We start from the raw sequence: 18475 nt of genomic DNA on the forward strand, positions 1-18475 counted from the left end.
CAAAGAATTTTGGGATGTCCGATGATCACAGGGACTCAAGGTGTCAATGAGAGGGCAGATTCTCACCTAGCACATGGCTATCAGTCATAATTCACATCAAAGGAAATTATTATCAACTAGTTTCTGAGGACCTTTAAATCTTATATGCAAAAATCTGTCAGCCATGATTTAGTGTAGATTCAAGAAGTTCAGAATGAAGATGCCAGTGCAACTCGAAGCGAGAAGACAGCTTGAGAAGCATAGGAGATCTTAAAATTAAAATTCTAACAGTATAAAAGCAAATGATACCAATGAGAGAGAAACGTGGAGGTAGCCAAACAGACCAATTTAAATTGCAAGAAAATTTTTAGTCAGCTCAGATTTCAAAGGGAGCACATTTGTTCTTTCATGCAAATATTTATTGAACATTTACTATACGCTTGGCACTGTAACAGGGTGATAAGCAAAAATATCAAGATATTTGCTTATGAGGAACTCATATTCATGGAGGAGAGAATTAATGAAGAAATGATTGCAATAGAGCTTAACTGTGTATGTCAGGATTATGTACAAAAAGTTCTATTAGCAAAAATGTCAGAACAGTGAATTCTTTTTTTTTTTTTTTAGAGCAATGAATTCTATTTGAAGGGATATGGATGTGCATTGGTGGATATAGGAGCTGGCTCTTTGCCAGGACAAGATGTACGTTTCAAACTGAGGAAAGGGCATCCATAAGAACAAGGTTGTGAAAGTACATGGGCTATTTGACAATGATAAGTTTCTTACAGCATAGATGTGGGCACCCGGGAACTGGGAGTAGAGATACAGATAGCAGGAAATACTGATTGGAGTCAGCTTGTAAAAAGTTGAAAAATATTTAGCCATGTGGTTAGAAAGTAAATCTGGTAACACTACAGGGAGTGAATGCAGCCAGGGAAACTAATGGAAGGTGAATTAATTAAGGGACCAGTGTAATAGGATATGGAGAATACTATGAGGGCCTGAAGAAAAAGAACTTAAGGAACCTTTAGGAAGTAAACTCTATAGACTTGATGAAAAATTCTGTGTTGGGACAAGAGGCAGGCAAAATTAGGAATGACTGCACAGTTTCTAACTTGAGATAATGATATTTTAATGAGATATGAAATATAATGAGATGAACAGTTTTAGGGAAAAGAAATGAGTTTGACTAGTGACAAATATAAGAAATAGAAAAACAGTTCACATAATCAGAAATTAACAAAAAAATAGATCTATAATAATAATCTAGTACTAGGCTAAAAGCCAGAATGAAACACAGCTCCAAATTAAAAGAAAAACCAACAACCTCTATTCCTCAGTCCACCATGTGAAAAGCATTCTAGTAGTTATAAAGTGCTAAGAAAACAAGAATGATACTTTCAGTTATTCAGAGTATTCATGGTGGACCTCTATTCCTCAGTCCACCATGTGAAAAGCATTCTAGTAGTTATAAAGTGCTAAGAAAACAAGAATGATACTTTCAGTTATTCAGAGTAAAAAGGTGATTATTGCAGAGATACGGTATTGGATTGAAGTCAGATATATCTTGTTTGGAATTCCAGCTCCAGCATTTTCATGTGTGAATTTGTGCAATTTTATCTAACTTCTTAAAACCTAAGTTTCCTTTTCTATCAGTTGTTTCACAGGATCTTAGTAGGGTTAAATTAAACAATTTATGTGAATTATTTGCATAGGTCTGAATTACTATTATTTAACAGTAGTATTAATACTTGAATCTGGAAGTGTATGCTTGGTAAATAGAAAAAATGTAACTAAATGAAAAAAATACAAAAGTGAAATAAAATAAAAATATAAACAACTTTAATAGACACTATGTTTTTGGCCTCTACTCTGTGAGGGATGCTGCCTCAGTAACTGTGCTAATTGTAGTTGCCATACATTAAAGTCTTGTGATTAGGTCTCAAAATTCAGTGATATAAAAGTCAGAATTAGGAAGGGGCAGAAAAGGGAAAGGAAAGATAAGTTTCTGATAGCTCATATTAGCTCATTGTAAATAAACAGTATTTTCTGGTGGCCTCCCTAAATACTAATCTGATTATAGACAATAATGTGTCTGTCTCATGGAAGCAACCTAAGTGTTCACTGATGGGATGAATGAAAAAAGAAAATGTCTTACACACACACACACACACACATTCACACACACAGAAGAATATTATTCATCCATAAAAAAGAAATCTTGTCATTTGCAAAAAGACGAATGGAACTTGAAGTCATTATGTTAAATGAAATAAGTCAGAGAAAGACAACTGAGCTCATAGATACAGAGAACAGACTGGTGGTTGTCAGAAGTTGGGGGTCGATGAGGGGCACCTCGGTGGCTCAGTCGGTTAAGCGTCGGATTCTCGGTTTGGGCTCAGGTCATGATCTCGCTGTTTCATGAGTTCGAGCCCCATGTTGGGCTCTGCTTTGACAGTGCAGAGCTTGCTTGGGATTCTCTCTTTTTCCCTCTATCTCTGCCCCTCCCCTGCTGTCTCTGTCTCTCTCATGTGGTCTCTGTCTCTCTCAAAATAAATAAATAAACTTAAAAAAATAATAAAGAAGTTTGGGGGTGGGAGGTCAGCAAAATAGATGAAGGTTGTCAAAAGGTACAAACTTCTAGTTATAAAAAAATAAGTCATGGGGATGTAATGTACAGCATGGTGACTATAGCTAACAGTATTGTACTGTATATTTGAAAGTTGATAAGAGATTGGATCTTAGAACTTCTCATAACAAGAACAAAACTTGTAACTATGCTTGGTAATGGATGTTAACTATACTTACTGTGGTGATCATTTCACAATATATATGAATATCATTATGTTGTACATCTGAAACTAATATAATGCTATATGTTAATTATATCTCAATAAAAATATGAAAAAATTCCCTTTCAAGTAAAATGTGTCTGTTTCAAAGGAGACAAATGCTTTTATCCCTTCTCTTCTCAGGTCATATCATATCTGGGCTATCATGTGTGGTTGTGGGTATGTCAAGGGGCTTACTCCAAACTGTATGAAGAAAAGTTGAAGGATCTAGAGGTCTCTAATATGAAGAAGGGAATCATAACAGGAGTCTGTGGTGTCCAAGTATATCAAGGTTGTTATGTGGAAAGAGTAACAGATTTGTTTGTGTTAGCTCATACAGTGGAAAGAGTGCTATCTGGAATTAGACGGTAAGTTTGATTCTCGATTCTTCTACTGGTCATGTGACTAAGTTAAGTCAGAGACTAAGTTAAGAGAGACTGGGGTGATAATTCTATAAGGCAACGTACACTAAAAATTACCAGCAAACCACCAGAAGCTAGAGAAGCATGGAACTGATTCTTCCTCATGACTCTCAGAAGGAACCAACCCCATGGCACTTTGATCTTAGAATTTCCAGCCTCTAGAACTGTGAGAACTTACATTTTCTCACCTCTAGTATAAATAATAAATTTATGGGGTGCCTGGGTGGCTCAGTCGGTTAAGTGTCTGACTGGCTCAGGTCATTATCTCACAGTTCATGAGTTGTGTGACTGTTCACTTCAAGCTCTGTGCTGACAGTTCAGAGCCTGGAGCCTGCTTTGGATTCTGTCTCTCTCTCCCTCTCTCTCTGCCCCTCCCCTGCTTGCACTCTGTCTCTCTCAAAAATAAACATTAAAAAATTTAAAAATAACAAATTTATAATGATAATAATAGTCCACTTGACAGGGTTTTTGTAAAGATTAAATGGTTTGATGTTTGTGAAAAGCTCTTCCTAAATGGCTAAGCCACCCATGAAGATTATAATAGCAGTACATTGTATAGTGACTGGTGACATAGTAGATTCTCAGTAAATATTTGCTGAATCAATGAATAACTAAATGAGTCTTCAAATGGATGAAAAATTATAGCATGTAAATAGTAGATATTACTGTTTTTTTCACAACTGTCTAAAAATGAAAGGGACTTTAGGGTGAGGTATGGCAACCCCCATCACAGAGACTGGAAATCACACATTAGATGACTCTTCTGGAGAGCATGAAGTATTTGTGAGTCATGTGTGAACTAGGGGTTGAATTCAATAAATTTTTTAAATCCATTCCAACATTAAAGGACTGATTCTATGATGTTTAGTTTGGCCTGGATTCATTCTACAGAAATGTGCTCCATGGAAGGAGAACACAGTGCAACTTGCCTGTACCACATGGAGAAGCACTACAGAAATGAGAGGGAACCAACAACTTCTATTGTTGTGGTTTTATATATACTGAAAAGTACTGAAGTGGTTAATATAAACACCCATAGATACTGGGATTCTCAAGCCTCCCCTATGTCCCATTTATAAAATTATCATATCTAAAAGGCCAGTATTTTCTTCTCTAGATGTATCAAAATTGTATGTTGTATACAAAGGGCCCCTATTATGGATTAGCTTAATAGCAGAAGGTAGTTCACAGCACACTCATTTCCTTTTCATCTCCTAACTGCACAAGATTATGCACTGGCACTAAAATATTTCTTTTCAGTTAATGATTTTATATTTTTTCAGCATATCAAAACTTACAACTTTCTGCTGGATTTCAGGATAAAATGCAACATTTTTACAGATAAAAATAATACGGTTTCCCACATATAACCACTCATAATTACTTTAAATATAGGCATGCTGAAAGGTACTTGAATATTTACTCCAATAATCTTTTACTTTAAATTGGTTTGTATCAAACCACAAGAGACTCTTAATGATAGAGAACAAACTGTGGTTGTTGGAGGGAGGTGGGTGGGAGATGGACTAGATGGATGATGGGTACTAAGGAGGGCACTTGTTGTGATGAGCACTGGGTGTGGTAAATACGTGATGATTACTAAATTCTAGTCCTGAAACCAATATTTCACTGTATGTTAACTAACTAAAATTTAAATTAAAAACAGGGGAAAATAAATTGGTTTGCAATTTATATGTAGGTGGAAAGTATGAGGATGCTCTTGGGTCAGGTGACACTGTTCATTTAAAAGCTTTCATGTGAAAGAGGATGGCTATTAACCCTCCACCATTGTGTGATGCTGACTGTGCCTTCATTTGCACATAGATCCAACTTACTTTCATGTGGTAATTGAAGGCATGTAAGCCACATTACTGCCTTCCATTTATTGTGTGAGTTCTGGCCATGAGACCAAAGGCACTGCTGAGGAAGAAACTGAATTTTAGGGCAATAGATAGAAATGAGGCAAACTAAGGAAAGAAATGACAAGAAGCTCAACATGAACCAAGTTGGTGAGAGATGGTAACAATAGGGGACTATCTGGCAGTGGCCTAATAAGGCTTTGAAAGGGGAGTCATTCAGATATGGTAGAGGGGAGGGAGGGTCACTTTGAAGATTTGGGTGGCCTTTTTCCTTCTAAAGTCATTTAAAATCAAACACTACTGGACTGAGTTGATTTGTATTCTTTCAAAATTCATATTTTGGTCTTTTTTTTTTTAAGTTTATTTATTTACTTTGAGAGTTAGAGAGCACAAGTGAGGGAGGGACAGAGAGAGAGGGAGAGAGAGAGAGAGAGAGAGAGAGAGAGAGAGAGAGAGAGAGAATCCCAAGCAGGTTCCGCACTGCCAGCATGGAGCCCAATGCAGAGCTCGAACTCATGAAATGAACTGTGAGATCATGACTTGAGCTGAAATCAAGAATCCCACGCTTAACCGACTGAGTCACCCAGGTGCCCCCAAATTCATATGTTGGTCTTAATCCTCAGTACTTCAGAATGTGACCTTATTTACAGAGGTAGTCAAGTTAAAATAAAGTCATTAGGGTGCACCCTAATCCAAAATGATTGGTGTTCTTATAAAAAAGGGAAATTTGGATGGGTGCACAGGGAGAGTGCCAGGTGAAGACAAAGGCAGAGAGACTGGGGTGATAACTCTATAAGGCAAGGTACACTAAAAATTACCAGCAAACCTCCAGAAGCTAGAGAAGCATGGAACTGATTCTTCCTCATGGCTCTCAGAAGGAACCAACCCCATGACACTTTGATCTTAGAATTTCCAGCCTCTAGAACTGCGAGATCATCAATTTCTGTTGTTTAAACCACTTGGTTTGTGGTACTTTGTTACAGTAGCCCTAGCAAACGAATACAACTAAGCAATTAAAGTGAAAGGAAACTCAAGTTCTAATTTTCCCCTCAAACATGACAGATGCTTTCTAAAATTCACTTTTCCTGCTGGTTGAAGCTCCCTACTAAGCCTACCCATGTTTAGGGTGTACCTTGGGAACAAAGGTGGCTTCTTTCCAATAATGGCAGAGGGAAGAAGTTAACCTCACACATGAAAGCGTGGGTAAATTACACTGAGAAGACTTGGGACTTTCTATGGGATTTCATGTAGTCTGGATCACGGAGGGGGGATTAGGTATGTTTATAGGGGTTTGTTTGCATATGTTCATGCCTTAGGAATTGGGTGCTCAAAGGATTTTTTAGTAAAGCTTTTAAAGATAATTATTAAGAAGGAAAAATGTAGATGAAATAAGAATCACATTCTTCAGGAATAAATATCATGTTTATATGACTATGATGGTAGTTACAGAATGAGAATGTGTTTCTGGAGATTAGCAGTATGGACCAAAATCCTCTCAGCAAAACCGACATTTCACTCCACCACAGTGGATTTGATAACATTAATTTCTTTGCTCTGTTCCATTTAGTTTCCAGACCAAATGCTTTTAAATATTTATCATCCAAAATAGTTTGAATTTTAATTCTTATTAGAATGACAATTGTTTTCAAACAGGCTTGAAATTAATTTCTAAAATAAACTTAGTTTCTGAAACGGAGTTTTTTCTGTTATTCATAATATATCAGTTTCCTTTAGCTTTTGGCCTGCATTCAAGCGGACAAACAATCCCCATATTCTTCCTTTTTCACTTAGTTAACTTGTTATATTATTTAGTATTTTAGTCATAAAAGTACAACGTGAAGATATGAGGCATCTACCCCTGAGAAGTTACAAAAAGTACAATATTTCCTGCTAAACTGTATTACCACTCTTGATTGAAAATTCTCTTAACGATAATACTTTTTGTTATGCTTAGTATAAAGAACAATTACAAAACCTTGTTATCCCTTTGTCCAGGAAACCACGTATCATGGTTTTTAAAAAAATTTTGGGGGGGCACCTGGGTGCCTCAGTCAGTTAAGGTCCGACTTCGGCTCCTGTCATGATCTCACAGTTCATGGGTCAGAGCCTGGCAATGGGCTCTGCTCAGAGCCTGGAGCCTGCTTCAGATTCTGTGTCTCCTTCTCTCTCTCTGCCCCTCCCCAACTCATGCTCTGTCTTTCTCTCAAAAACAAATAAATGTTAAATTTTTTTAAAATTATTTTTCAACATCTAATGGTATAATTTACCTGAGGGTTTAAATACATATTTTTAAACTTTTTGAGACAAGTGTGGATTCACGTGCGTCAGTGGGAAGCAATACAAGAAGAATCTGTGTACTCTGTTTAATTCGCCTCAATGGTCATATCCTGCAAAACTGTAGAATACCACAGCCAGAATATTGACATTGATACAGTCAAGATACAGAACAGCTCCATTACCACAGAGATCTCACATGTTGCCCTTTCATAGCTACACCTATTTTCTCCAGTTTCCACATCTCTTATGCCTTGGCAACCACTAATCTGTTGTCCATTTCTACAATTTGTTATTTTAAGAAGGTTATATACATACAGTACAAACATATAGTACATAATTCTACACGTCTCTGGAGATTTATTCAGGTTGTTGGATCCATAGTTTGTCCCTTTTCATTGTTGTATTATTCCATGTACCACAGTTTAATGATTCACTTTTTGAAAGGTATCTAGATTTCTCTGGAACAAATGGCCAGGAGTACAATTGTTAGGTCATATGGTAGATGCATATTTAGTTTTCTTTTTTTTTTTTTTTTCAATATATGAAGTTTATTGTCAAATTAGTTTCCATACAACACCCAGTGCTCATCCCAAAAGGTGCCCTCCTCAATACCCATCACCCACCCTCCCCTCCCTCCCACCCTGCATCAACCCTCAGTTTGTTCTCAGTTTTTAACAGTCTCTTATGCTTTGGCTCTCTCCCGCTCTAACCTCTTTTTTTTTTTTTTTCCTTTCCCTCCCCCATGGGTTTCTGTTACGTTTCTCAGGATCCACATAAGAGTGAAACCATATGGTATCTGTCTTTCTCTGTATGGCTTATTTCACTTAGCATCACACTCTCCAGTTCCATCCATGTTGCTACAAAAGGCCATATTTCATTCTTTCTCATTGCCACGTAGTACTCCATTGTGTATATAAACCACAATTTCTTTATCCATTCATCAGTTGATGGACATTTAGGCTCTTTCCATAATTTGGCTATTGTTGAGAGTGCTGCTATAAACATTGGGGTACAAGTGCCCCTATGCATCAGTACTCCCGTATCCCTTGGGTAAATTCCTAGCAGTGCTATTGCTGGGTCATAGGGTAGGTCTATTTTTAATTTTCTGAGGAACCTCCACACTGTTTTCCAGAGTGGCTGCACCAATTTTTAGTTTTCTAATGAAACTGTCATATTGTTTTCCACAATGGCTGTGCCATCTTATATTCCTACTAGCAACATGTGAATGTATGCAATGTGTCAGTGGTCCTCACCAGCATTTAGTGTTGTCACTATTTTTTATTTTAGCTACTTTGATAGATGTGCAGTGGTTTATCTCATTGTGGTTTTAATTTGCATTTCCCTAGTGGCTAATGATGTTCAATGTCTTTTAAAGTGTGTTTACTTGCCGTTCTTTCTAGTGAAATGTCTGTTCATATCTTTTGTCCATTGTCAAATTGGTTTAACTGCTTGGATTATTTACTGCTGAATTTTGACATGTGTGTGTGTGTGTGTGTGTGTGTGTGTGTGTGTGTGTATGTGTGTGTGTGTGTGTGTGTGTGTGTGTGTTTTGTTGTTGTTTTTGTTTTTTAGAGAGAGAGAGAGTGTGAGAGGAGGAAAGGGTCAGAGGGAAGGAGAGAGAATCTTAAGCAGGCTCCACATTCAATGTGGCAGCTGATGCAGGACTTGATCCCATGACTCTGGGATCATGACCTGAGCTGAAATCAAGAGTCAGGCACTCAACTGAGCCACCCAGGTGCCCTGAGAGTTATTTATATAATCTAAATACTGGTCCTTTGTTGAACATGTGTCCACAAATATTTTTCTCTTGCCCTGTAACTGGTCTTTTCATCCTTTGCAAAAGAATCTTTCATAAAGCAAAAGTTTTTAATTTTGTAGTCTAATTTGCCAATTAGACTTTTATGGATCATGCTTTTCGTATCAAATCTAAAAGCTCTTTGCAAATACTAAGATCCCAGAGATTTTCTTCTATTTTTTTTCTAAAAGTTTTATAGTTTTATATTTTACAGTTTTAGTCAACTTTTGAATAAAGTGTGATACTTAAGTCAGGATTTTTTATTTATTTATTTATTTTTTGCCTATGTATGTACAAATGCTCCAGCCTCATTTGGTGAAGAGGCTATCTTTCCTTCATTAAATTTCTTTTGCTTCTTTATATTTATGTGGATTTATTTCTGAATTTTGTTTTGTTTCATTGAGCTACGTGTCTATTTCTTCATCAATACCACAAAGTCTTGATTACTAATAGATAACAAAGTCTTGAACTTAAGTAGACTGATTCCTCCCACTTCATTCTTTTTCTAAAGTGTTTTAGCTATTCTGTTTTCTTTGTCTTTCCATATAAATGTTAGAATAGTCTTGTCTTCATCTATGGAAAATCTTGCTGGAATTTTAATAGGAGTTGCCTTAAGCCTCTATATCAATTTTGAGTAAGTGATGTCTATACTATGCTGAGTCTTATAATTTATGGACACAGTATGTCTCACCATTTATTTAGATCTTTGATTTCTTTCCTTAATGCTTTGTAGTTTTGGGCATACATGTGCTATACATGTTTTGTTAGATTCATACCAAAGCATTTCACTTTTTTTTTGAGCAATTATAAATGGTATTATAAGTTTCAGTGACCTTAATCACAACTAGTATATAGTTATATAATTGAGTTTTGCACATTTATCTTACATCTTGCAACCTTGCTGAACTCACTGATCCTCCTCCTCCTCCTCTTCCTCTTCCTCCTCATCATTTTGTAGATTCGTTGGGATTTTCTATGTAGATAATCATGCCATCTGCAAAAAGGGAAGTTCTATTTCTTCTTTTCTGAACTCTATGCCTTTTATTTCCTTTTCTTGTCTTTCAGTGGTGGACAGAATTTCCAGCACAATGTTGAATAAGAGTGGTGAGAGGTGACTTCCTTGCCTCGTTTCTGATCTTAAGGGGGAATGCCTTTAGTCTTTGACTATTAAGTATAATGTTAGCTGTAGGATTTTTGTAGACACTCTTTAACAGTGTGAGGAGTTTTGCCTCTATTTCTACTCTTCTGAGTGTTTTTTTTTATATCATGAATAGGTGTTAAATTTTGTTGACTGCTTTTTATCAATTGATGTGATCGTGTAATTTTTTTCTTTTGTATACGTTAGTATGGAAGATTAAATTGAATTTCAAACATTCAGACTTGCATCTCTGGAATAAACTCCACTTGGTTATGGACTATAATTCTTGCATGTTGCTGAATTCTATTTGCTAATGTTTTAAGGATTTTTTGCATCTATACTCATAAAAGATACTGATTTGCATTTTTTTCCCATTTTTGTCTTATTTGTTATCAGGATAATACTAGTTTTATCATGTGAATTGGGGAGGGTTTCTTCCCCTTGCATTCTTTGAAAGAGATCATACAGATTTACATCAACCCACCTGGGATTGGAGATTTCTTTTTGGAGTTTTAAATTATGAATTAATAATTTCCTTAATAGTTATAGAGTGATTGAAATTATTCCATATTGGGTGAGTTGTGCTGATTTGTGTTTCTTGAGGAATTAGTACATTTCATCTAAGTGTCAAATTTATATTTGTAGAGCTATAGTATTCCCTTTTGATGTTTATATTTGAAATTTATATTTCTAGACTTATAGTATTCCCTTTTGATGTCTGCAGGGTATATAGTGATTCCTGATTTCATTCCTGATATTGGTGATTTGTGTCATCTCTTTTTTATTTCTTTAGTCTTACTAGAGGTCTGCAGGTTTTATTGATCTGTTCAAAGAACCAGTGCTTTCATTGATTTCTCTATTTTTTTTCTTTCATTTTCGTGGAGTTTTAGTTTTCTTTTTATTATTTCCTTTTTGTGCTTGATTTAGGTTTATTTTGTTTTTCTTTTTTATGTTCTTGAGGTTGGGCTTCAATAACTGATTTGAGATTTTTTTCTTTTATACTATATGCATTTCATGTTATACATTTATCTTTCAATGTAGTTTTTAATTTTTCTTGAGACTTTTTTTTGATCCATGGATTATCCTAGTATTTAGAGATTTTCCTGTTATCTTTCTGATATTTGTCCATTGCAGTGGAAGGAAATGTTGCTTATGATTTCAGTTTTAAAAAATTTGTTAAGTTTGTTTATAGCCCAGGATATAGTTTGTCTTGGTATATATTCCATGGGCACTTGAAAAGAACATGTGTTCTGCTGTTGTTGGATAGATGTTCTATAAATGTGTGCTATGTACTCTTGGTTGATGGTGTCATTGAGTTCTATACATTCCTGCTGAATTTTTTGATTAGTTGCTCAATCAATTGTTGAGACAGAGGAGTTAAAATCTCCAACTATAATTGTTGATTTGTCCATTTTTCCTTTCAGTTGTATCAATTTTTGTTTCATATCTTTTGCAGCCCTGTTGTTTGGTGTATATACATTGCTATGTCTTCTTGGTGGACTGATTCTTATAATTATATAATATCTCTCTCTGCCTCCAGTAATTTACTTTGCTCTGAAGTCTACTTTGTCCGGTATTAATATAGCCACTACTGCTTTCCTTATACTAAAGTCTGTGTGGTATCTGTTTCCATCCTTTGACCTTTAGCCTGTCATTATATTTGAAGAGTTTGTAGACAGAATATTGTTGAATCATGATTCTAAATTCATTTTGCCAAATTCTTTCCCTTGGCATTATTTAGACCATTTAGATTTAATATAATTATTGGTATATAAGGGCTTTGTCATTTTATTTTTTGTTTTCTTTTTGTTCTCTCTCTCTCTTTTTTTTTAACCTTCCTAGGGGCACTGGGACATTTTTTAGAATTCCATTTTAAGTAATCTAGTGTTTTTAGTGTATCATTTTGTATAGCATTTTTGGTAGTTGCTCTAGGTATTAATATATATATTTCAATATATAATGTATATAAATAATATTTATATATAAATACACTTCAATAAAAAAATGCAGACACTAGTAGTCTGAAAATTTTCAGTTTGCTCTTTTCTTCATTTTATGTTCAACTGGAGTGTAGACACTTTATTTTCTTTAACATGTCTTTGCCTCCCCCCATTTATAATTTGCTCTACATATATTCCCCCATTTAAATATTTGCTGTTCATATGTTTAGAAGGTTATTAATTATTGGGCTCCTGGGTGGCTCAGTTGTTGAGTTTCCAACTCTTGATTTTGGCTCAGGTCATGATCCCAGGGTCGTGGCATCGAGTTCCAAATCAGGCTCTCCACTGAACACGGAGCCTGCTCAACATTCTCTCTCTCTCTCTTTCTCTCTCTCTCTCTTTCTCTTTCTCCTTCTGCCCCTCTCCCCCACTCATCCTCTCTCTCTCTAAAATAAAAACAAAAAGGGGCGCCTGGGTGGCTTGGTCGGTTAAGCATCCGACTTTGGCTCAGGTCATGATCTCACGGTCCGTGAGTTCGAACCCCGCGTCGGGCTCTGTGCTGACAGCTCAGAGCCTGGAGCCTGTTTCAGATTCTGTGTCTTCCTCTCTCTCTGCCCCTCCCGTGTTCATGCTCTGTCTCTCTCTGTCTCAAAAATAAATAAACATTAAAAAAAAATTAAATGAAAATAAAATAAAATAAAAACAACAAAAAGGTTATTGATTATTGATTTAATACCCTTAATAGATAGGCCTGTTCTGATTATCTATTTCTTCTTGAGTGAGTTTTGACAGATTGTGTCTTTCAAGGAATTGGACCATTTCATCTAGGTTATCAAATTTATGGGCATAGCATTTGTTCACAGTACTCCTTTTTATCCTTTTAATTTTGATGGGATCTATAGTGATAGCCCCTCTTTAATTTCTGATGATTAGTAATTTGTGTCTTCTGATTTTTTTTTTTAATTTTCTTGGTTAGCTTGGCTAGAGGCTTATTGATTTTATTGATCTTTGGTTGTTTTTCCCTATTGATTTCCTGTTTTTGCTTTCACTGATTTCTGCTCTAATTCTTAATATTTATTTTTTTCTGCTTACTTTGGATTTAATTTGCCTTTGTTTGTTTGTTTTAGTTTCTTCAGGGGAAACTAAGATGCTTGATTTTAGATCTTTCTTCTTTTCTAATGTATACATTTAAATGCTACAAATCTCTCTCTAAGCACTACTTTTACTGTATCCAACAAGTTTGGTAAGTTATGCTTTTATTTTCATTTAGTTTAAAATATTTTAAAATTTCCCTTGAGATTTCTTATTTGACCCATGTATTATGCATCTGTATGTTGTTTAACTTCTGTGATTTTGAGATTTTAAGTTATCTTTCTGTTATTGATTTCTAATCTAATCTAATTCTGTATGATTTCTATTGATCTAAATTCTCAGGTGGTTTTATGGCCTAGAATGTGGTCTATCTTGGTGAATGGTCAATAATAATAGCAACAATGTATTTGATTAGGTATGCTTATGTAGTATGTGTGTATGTATATATATATGCTTATATTTGCTTGTATATATAAATAAAATGATGGACAGCAATGATACAGAGATGAAAAAAATAAGATTATTTTGTTATTATAATGTACTCACACTACTTGTGTACTGGTATAGTGGTATCCATTTGAAAGTGGACTTGCCAGGGCACCTGGGTGGCTCAGGTTTTTAAACATCCAACTTTGGCTTAGGTCATGATCTCATGGCTGGTCAGTTTGAGCCCTGCATGGGGCTCTACGCTGACAGCTCAGAACCTGGGGCCTGCTTCAGATTCTGTCTCTGTCTCTCTCTGCTCCTGCCCCTCCCCAGCTCACATATTCTCTCTCTCTCTCAAACATAAATAAACATTAAGCAAAATTAAAAAAGAAAGAAAGTGGGTTTGGATTAGTTGTAAATGTATATTGAAAACTCTAGGACAACCAGCAAAAAAGGAAAAAAAGAAGCATAACTGATATGCCAAGACGGGAGAGAAAATAGAATCATATAAAATGCCCAATTAAAACCCCAAAAGGAAGAGAAAGACTGGAGGACTGTTATGACTTTGTTAACATTTGCTAAGTAGAGCAAGGGTACTGGATGATGAACTGCTCACAGTTTAACAAAAGACCACAAGAGAAACTGAAATAGAGAGTATATTATTCATAAGTCCTGGAAGAAGTACATAGCATGTTTCGAAATGCCACATGGGGAAGTTGAGGCAGAATCCAGGCAGAGAGAGAGAGAGAGAGAGAGAGAGAGAGAGAGAGAGAGAGAGAGACAGGACCCAGGGCACATACCTTTATTAGAGCCCATTGGTATTGTTTAGATTGGGTAATTTCTTTTTTTCTTTTTTTTTTTTAATGTTTATTTTTGAGAGAGAGGGAGAGACAGAGAGAGAGAGAGAGAGAGAGAGAGAGAGAGAGAGAGAGAACAGAATCCAAAGCAGACTCCAGAGTCTGAGCTGTCTGCACAGAGCCCTACATGGGGCTCTAACTCATGAACCATGAGATCATGACCTGAGCTGATGTCAGCTGCTTAACCGACTGAGCCACCCAGGTGCCCCTAGGTTGGGTAATTTCTATTTTCCTATCCTCATTTTACTGATTCTTTCCTCTGTCTCCTTTATTCTGTTATTGAGCCTCTCCACTGAGTTTTAAGTTTTTTTTTAATTCCAGTATGGCTAACGTACAGTGTTGTATTAATTTCAGGTGTACAATATAGTGATTCAACAATTCTATATATCACCCAGTGCACAACATGATAAGTGCACTCCTTAATTCCCATCACTTATTTCACCCATCTCCCCATCCACTTCCCCTCAGGTAACCATCAGTTTTTTCTCTATAGTTAAGAGTCTGTTTCTTGGTTCTCTCTCTCTCTCTCTCTCTCTCTCTCTCTCTCTCTCTCTCTCTCTCCTTGCTTGTTTGTTTTGTTTCTTAAATTTCATATATGTGTGAAATCATATGATATTGGCTTTTTATGACTGACTTATCTTACTTAGCCTTATATTTTCTAGCTACATCCATGTCATTGCAAATGGTAAGATTTCATTCTTTTTTATGGCTGAATCATATTCCATTGTATATAGATATATCTCTTCTTCTTTATGCATTCATCAGTTGATGGACACTTGGGCTGCTTCCATAGTTTGGTTATTACAAATAATGCTGCAATAAACACCAGGGTGCATGTATCCTTTTGAATTAGTGTTTTGCATTTTTTGGGTAAATGCCCAGTGGTGCTATTCCTGGATTGTAGAGTAGTTCTATTTTTAATTTCTTAGGAACCTCCATACTGTTTTCCATAGAGGCTGTACCAGTTTACATTCCCACAAATAGTGCAAGAGGGTTCCCCTTTGTCGACATCCTCACCAACACTTGTTGTTCCTTGTGTTTTTGATTCTAGCTGCTCTGACAGGTGTGAAGTGATATCTTGTAGTTTTGATTTGCATTTCCCTGATGATCAGTGATGTTGAGCATCTTTACATATGTCTGTTGGCTATCTGTATGCCTTCTTTGAAGAAATGTCTGCTTGTGTCTTCTGCCCATTTTTAATTGTATTATTTGTTTTTTGGGTGTTGAGTTGTATCAGTAGCTTACATATTTTGGATACTAACCCTTTATCGAATAAGTCATTGGCAAATAACTTCTCCCATTCAGTAGGTTGCCTCTTAGTTTTATTGATTGTTTCCTTCTCTGTGCAGAAGTTTTTTATGTGTGTAGTCCCAATAGTTTTCCTTTTATTTCCCTTTCTTCAGGAGACATATTCTTTTTTTTTTTTTTTTTTTAAATTTTTTTAACGTTTATTTATTTTTGAGACAGAGAGAGACAGAGCATGAACAGGAGAGGAGCAGAGAGAGAGGGAGACACAGAATCTGAAACAGGCTCCAGGCTCTGAGCTGTCAGCACAGAGCCTGATGCGGGGCTCGAACTCACGGACCGTGAGATCATGACCTGAGCCGAAGTCGGACGCTTAACCGACGAGCCACCCAGGTGCCCCCAGGAGACATATTCTAGAAAGATGTTGTGATGGCAAATGGCAGAGAGATTACTGCCTGTGCTCTCTTTTAGGATTTTTATGGTTTCGGGTGTCACATTTAGCTCTTTAATCCATTTTGAGCTTATTTTGGTGTATGGTGTAAGAAAGTGGTTTATTTTCATTCTTTTGCATGTATCCAGTTCTTGAAGAGACTTTTTCTCATTGGATATTCTTTCCTGCTTTCCTACTTCTTTTCACTGGATTTTCCTCATGGATTAATTGGCCATGTAAGTATGTGATTATCTTGGGTTTTCTATTCTGTTCTGTTGATCATTAAGTCTATTTTGGGGCCAGTACCATACTGTTTTGATTACTACAGCTTTGCAATATAACTTGAAGTTTGCAATTGTGATGCCTCCAGCTTTGCTTTTCTTTTTCAAAATTGCTTTGGCTATTTGGGATCTTTTGTGGCTCCATATAAATTTTAGGATTGTTTGTTCTAGTCATGTGAAAAATGCTGTTAGCATTTTGATAGGGATTACATTAAATGTGTAGATTGCTTTGGGTGGTATAGACATTTTAACAATATTTGTTCTTTCCAATCCATGAGTATGAAATGTGTTTCTGTTTCTTTGTGTCATCTTCAATTTCTTTCATCATTGCTTTATAGTTCTCAGAATATAGGTCTTTCACGTCTTTGGTTAGGTGTTTCCTAGGTATCTTATTATTTTTGGTGCAATTGTCAATTGAATTCTTTCCTTAGTTTCTCTTTCTGCTGTTTCATTGTTAGTGTATAGAAACGTAACAGATTTCTGCACATTAATTTTGTATCCTGTGACTTTACTGAATTCATTTGTCATTTCTAGTAGTTTTTTGTTGTAGTCTTTAGGATTTTCTGTAAACATCATGACATCTGTAAATAGTGACACTGTCACTTCTTCTTTACCAATTTGGATGCCTTTTGTTTCTTTTTGTTTTTTAATTGGTGTGGCTATGACTTCCAGGACTATGTTGAATAAAAGTAGTGAGAGTGGACATTCATGTCTTGTTCCTGATCTTAGGGGAAAGGCTATCAGTTTTTCCCCACTGAGGATAATGGTAGCTGTGGATCTTTCATATATGGACATTATTATGTTGAGGTGTGTTCCTTCTAAACCTACTTTGTTGAGAGCTTTTATCATAAATGGATGTTGTACTCTGTCAAATGCTTCTTCTGCATCTGTTGAAATGATCATTTTTTTATCCTTTTTCTTATTGATGTTATCTATCAAATTGATTGATTTGTGAATATTAAACCAAACTTACATCCTGGGAATAAATCCCACTTGATTTTGGTGAATGATTTTTTTTTAATGTATTGTTGGATTCAGTTTGCTTATATTTTTGTTGAGGAGTTTTGCATCTATGTTCATCAGAGATGGCCTGTAATTCTCTTTTTTTTGTAGTGTCTTTATATGTTTTTGGTATCAGGGTAACACTGGCTTCATAGAATGAATTTGGAAGTTTTTCTTCTATTTTTTTGGAATAGTTTGAAAAGAGTAGGTATTAACTCTTCCTTAAGGTTTTGGTAGAACTCCCCTTGAAGCTGTCTTGTCCTGGACTTCTGTTTGTTGGGAGTATTTGGACTACTGATTCAATTTACTTTTTTTTTTTTTTTTAATGTTTATTTATTTCTGACAGAGAAAGACAGAGCATGAGTGGGGGAGGGGCAGACAGAGAGGGAGACACAGAATCCGAAGCAGGCTCCAGGCTCTGAGCTGTCAGCACAGAGCCCGACGCGGGGCTCGAACTCACAAACTGTGAGATCATGACCTGAGCTGAAGTTGGTCGGTCGCTCAACTGACTGAGCCACCCAGGTGCCCCTAATTTACTTGTTGCTAATCGGTCTGTTCAAGTTTTCTATTTCTTCCTGCTGCAGTTTTGGTAGGTTATGTTTCTAGGAATTTATCCATTTCTTCTAGGTTGTCTAATTTGTTGGCATATAGTTTTCATAATATTCTCTTATGATTGTTTGTATTTCTGTGGTGTTGGTTGTTATTTCCCTTTTTTCATTATGATTTTGAGTCCTTTATTTGAGTCCTTTTATTTTTTTCTTGGTGAGTCTGACTAGAGGTTTATCAATTTTGTTGATTTTTTCAAGGAACCAGTTCCTGGTTTCATTGGTGTGTTCTGTTGTTTTTTAGTTTCTATATGATTTATTTCTGCTCTAATATTTATTATTTCCTTCCTTCCTTC

The 18475-nt window shown here is 35.9% G+C and overlaps 1 protein-coding gene across 3 annotated transcripts in view; it reads right to left on the minus strand.

The window, feature by feature from the left end:
* Positions 1 to 18475, minus strand: part of SPATA16 (spermatogenesis associated 16) — a 245119-nt gene that overhangs the window by 3595 nt on the left and 223049 nt on the right. The window lies entirely within an intron of this gene.

The sequence above is a fragment of the Neofelis nebulosa genome, chromosome 5 (assembly GCF_028018385.1).
Source record: "Neofelis nebulosa isolate mNeoNeb1 chromosome 5, mNeoNeb1.pri, whole genome shotgun sequence".
Lineage (NCBI taxonomy): Eukaryota > Metazoa > Chordata > Mammalia > Carnivora > Felidae > Neofelis > Neofelis nebulosa.